The 4,727-nt window shown below is 33.3% G+C and overlaps 1 long non-coding RNA gene across 1 annotated transcript; it reads right to left on the bottom strand.

The window, feature by feature from the left end:
• Positions 1-2,700: 2,700 nt before the first annotated feature.
• On the bottom strand, positions 2,701-3,742 carry LOC134265365 (uncharacterized). The gene is made up of 2 exons (XR_009991741.1): positions 3,440-3,742; positions 2,701-3,244 (listed from the first exon to the last, which is right to left on the bottom strand). It is a non-coding gene; the product is annotated as an uncharacterized LOC134265365 (long non-coding RNA).
• Between the last annotated feature and the right edge of the window lie 985 nt (positions 3,743-4,727).

The raw sequence follows: 4,727 nt of genomic DNA, 5'->3' as shown, positions 1-4,727 counted from the left end.
AAATTCAAAAAATTAAAAAAGGGTTAAAAAAATTATTTAAATAAATTTATTTGATGATAGGTAAGTTATTTTTCTAGTCTTTGCGAAACATCAATCCATTATTTGTAGCTTCTTATAAGTTTTAAATTATGTTTGGTTGAATATTTTGATAGTCAGTATATTTCTATAAAATATTTTTAAAAATAAATGTTCTCCAAAATACCGACGTAAATAGTGGACTCAGGGAAGAGTGCCATACTTGTATATAAAAAGGACTTAATTAATCATTTGAATACTCTTACCGAATATTCGAATATTTCAAAATCACTAAATGGAATGCAATACTCAGCTTTTTAATGACTAAGAATCTTATGCTTATTTCATTATAACTCCTGCCCGCCACCCTGCAAGCGGTACCAGATAGCCTCGACCGTTATTTGATATGAAAGTTTTTAAAAGAAGTCGTTCGTTTCTGCGGAGTTGAAAAAAAGTATCTAATATTCATATCGAACATTAAAAAGAAACATATTGACGCAAGTGTCAAAAACGACGCAAGCGTCAAAAACGGCCGCAAACCAATTACAAGTAATTCCTTTTACGAGTCTAAAAAGGGAAATGCGTGATTTGTTATTAATAAATCTGATATTAATGTTAATGTATCTCGGAAACACAGGCCTGCATCTGACGTTAATTATTTTTCTTTTATTAAGTAAGAAACATAACCCATTCCTAATAAGTGTATTATTAGGTATTGGGCATATATTTTTTAAAAGAAAAATAAGCAAGTCAGGTGCCTGTGCCCGAAAACATGAAACAGTGCATGCAACATTGCAGGCACAGATTTTTTTTAACAACTGAATTCTCTCTCTCTCTCTCTCTCTCTCTCTCTCTCTCTCTCTCTCTCTCTCTCTCTCTCTCTCTCTCCCTCTCTCTCTCGTGGTAGTGTAGTAGTCGAGTAATATTAACATACCAGGTTACATTAAACAGTCTAGGAATGATAAATAAACAAAATACCTTGTTATCTCCTGTCTATGTATACGCATGAAATTACCTTGCCTTACTAGCGTATCTGGAAACAGGAGGACATGTAAATATAAACATTTATCGACAAAAAACATTCTAATTCAAAGGTATGGTTTAATTATTACTTTCTTATTATTTCTGAGGTACAGGTACTTTGTAATAGAACAACCAGCAAATCATTAAGCATGTCTGGAACATTCCCCATTGATCGAGGATTTCTGGATTTCGAGAAAATAGCCAAATTTGAAGTCCACTGTATTTTGGGTCTTTACTTTGTGTTGTTGAATTGGTGATAACTCGTCAAAGTTTCCGTAGAGTTTAAACTTAGCATATTTGAAACTTAGTAACAGCAATGTATATTTTGTTTTATTCATGAATACCTCTAAAACATTATTGTTTATTTGTTATACAGACAACAGATCAGCTTTTTGATTATCGATTAGTATGGAAGCCCGTTATAGAAAATATATAGTATTTTTGTGATCAGCGTCGAATGATGGATCCTATTTTCACAGTTTGATTCGTCGTTAAAACATGTGACAATACAGCACATATTTATTGAAACCTCTAGATTTAAAATAAATATGCAATTAATCTTACGACATTCCACTTATATTTTTTTTCTAAAATTAAACAGTTTTATATATACATTGTAGTTTTGCATGAGGTACGTACTGCATCCTTAGGCAGAAGATAAGTACGACAGGTATTGATTTACAGATAGCAATAGGTGCAATTGATTTGAGCCAAGGTATAAGTGAATTGAAGCTTTCTTCAGATCCTTTGCACCTATCTTGAAATTAATTATACATATCTTCAAATGATTTAAAGATAACTATAATTCAACGAAACACATCTGTCATTGAACTGAACCAATCTGTAATGCTAAGAAATCGGGGTGGTAAACGTTCGATTTTTTAATTTTAAAATAATAAATATAACAATAAAAATTATTTATCGAAAGATTATCAAAATACCTAGGGTAGAATTAATTAGACTCGGCCTCGTTAAAGATGATTTTAACTCGATCAATTTAACCTAGGTTCTTTTATTGCAAGAAAGGTTCAAACATTTACTCATATCTTTGATTCAACTGTACCTGTCTACAATTAATTTGGAAAAAAAGATAGAAATATTTGAAGATAGGTTCAAATATTTTTAAATATACTAACTACATGTATATGTTTATGTGGCATTCCATATATTGCGGACGTATACTATACCCTTATTCACTAATATGCTAAATTATTAAAGACAGGGTCAGGATGATTTCATTTCTTTATTATCTGAGAGAGTAGTCATGACAAAAAATATGTTATTGGCAATATATATTCATGGCATTCTTTGTTTTACAAGAAAAGACCAAAATACGAATGAGGAATTATAGTAATCAAAATATATCCGATCCCATATACATATCTATTAATAAATGCGGGAACAACATGGACTATTAAGATCTATGTACAATAGCGCACCATAGTTAATTATCGGTGGTTTTTTTGTTGGGGGGGTGCAGTTGGTGTAACATTCATACAGTTTATTGCGTGGCTTCTTAAAGGTCTCAGAAAAACTTCACATCACAATAGTCGAATACTTTTTCCCTATTTCTTTTACTCATAAAATGTTCAACAATTTTTTTTAAGATAAAATTTGTTTTTTCCATTTTAGTGGCATTGAAATGATTGCAAAATTAAAGTCTTTTTGGATTCTAAAAGATGTAAATTTCTCTTCGGATTCCTCCTAAAACTTCAAACAGGAGGCTTTCGCTTTCGTTGTTCCTATAGCACTGCTTCGGTGGTTGGAATACAGATTTGTCAGATATTTCAAACGTAAAGTTCATATAAACAGAGGTTTCCGTCATCTGAATTTCTCCGTCCTTTCCCCCGCTCATCACTACTCCTACCAAGGTACACTTCCCACCGTCCATCGGCGTCACCATTATGTCCGCCTCGCCAGACATTTTACCTTTTTTAACTTTCAATCTGTACATATCGACGCTCATTTTGGCCTCGCTGTTTCCGAGGTCAGCGGAACCCATAAACTTTGCGCTAGACGGAACGCAGATCTTTTCGAAGGAACGTTTCAGTTTCGTGACGTTACAGGAGCTGTTGTCGGTTATGACGTAACGTTTCCCTGCGGCGAAGTCGTATATATCTCTGACCTGTCCTGTCCTGTTCCCCATATTGGTTGTTATCGTTGCTATTTTCTTTTTATCCGCATCGTAGTAAAATTTTACCATATTCTAAAAGCAAAAACCTTTAATTTTAAACTGCTCTAAGAGTGAATATAATATTATAGAGCTCTTTTATGATACAAAACTGATATCATTACATAAGATTGAATTTTATTTTAAAGCCAATATTGAACTTACAAAATTAAACATTGAGCCCTATATCAAAATATTAAAATGTACTATCTTTAAAACATATGATCGTACCTGATAAGACTCTTTTCCTCGACCATATATCCATAATACATGGCATTGCCTTGGAGAACATCTGGGGAGCAACAGGTGCGAATATAAGGAAGGTTAGCTAAACCCACCACAGCCAACAGCAGTCGATACATCATTTAATGTGGTCTCAGGCTAAAGTCTGATACGCGAACAAAGATGCTGCGCAATATATACAGGGGAAAGTCAGTGGTAGTCCGTATGCACACGGACAATACAGTTAAGCTGTCTGTCGGCTGACTTTGCAGAATGTTGCCTTTTTCACCGTATTATCCTTTGTTTTTAAAGTTTTTATTCTATAATGAATGCTTTATGGTAGAATTTCAAATTTTTTAATAAAGAAATAAAATACTAGTATGTTGTCATGAGAGCACAAAAAGCAGTCAGAAAATAGATTTGGTCGAAAAATACACGCTGTGTTCTTGATCGGAAGAAACCGTTTAGTATAAATAAAGCCCTTTGTATCTTTTATATTTTAAACAAAGATGTATATGTATATTGTAAATATTGTTCTAAATTATCACCTAATAGTGTAAGGCAGCATTGTTCTGACCTATTGATATTAGATCAACTCACTTCAGGCTTGCATACTTCGTTTGATTATTATTTTTTAAATATACTGAAAGGAAAAAGAAACGCAGGGTAAACTTTTTAAGTGAATTAAATTTCTTTTTCTTTTAATTTTTTCAGTATTCCTATCTAACTTTTAAAATAAACTTTCAAAAAGATAACCAAAATCCCATTTGATTTTGTATAATAATTCATCAGTTATCATAGGTCATATGACAGTACCCCCCAAAAGTGAAAATTGAGAGCTCTCATTATCTTCAATGTCTCTCCCGCGCATCTGTCCTGAGCCTTGTTTCTCTTTTGCATGGAATTCATCAGAGTGTTCATCTTTCAAATCCTGGCTATATTGGGCATGGGTAACCACGCAAAAAACTTTTTGGCATGCGCCGGTGAGGTCAAAACCAAATTGCGGAATTGTTTTCTTTCATTTTTCATGTGAATGTAATGATTATAATAGTCTACTGTATAAAAGGCGTTTTTTTTGTGGCAGTAAGGTGGCGATTTAAGAGATGGCAGGACGAATAACCCATTCGTAACATGACTCTGTTTCGCGTTATTATCATCGTCACGGTTGATTAAAAACAATTCCAGGCCCTCTCCCACAACGGGTAACAAGTTTTATGGGGGGGATTTATAAGAAACGGCTTAGTTATTGCCCGTTGTTGCCTTTTTCAGTAATTAGGCATTTCGAAAACCAGACCCC

Source organism: Saccostrea cucullata, unplaced genomic scaffold, assembly GCF_032062105.1.
Source record: "Saccostrea cucullata isolate Sc308-1 unplaced genomic scaffold, CSIRO_AGI_Scuc_v1 ctg10602, whole genome shotgun sequence".
NCBI classification, from domain to species: Eukaryota; Metazoa; Mollusca; class Bivalvia; order Ostreida; family Ostreidae; genus Saccostrea; species Saccostrea cuccullata.
Note: the sequence above shows the minus strand (reverse complement) of the source record. Positions and strands in the feature narration are given on the sequence as shown.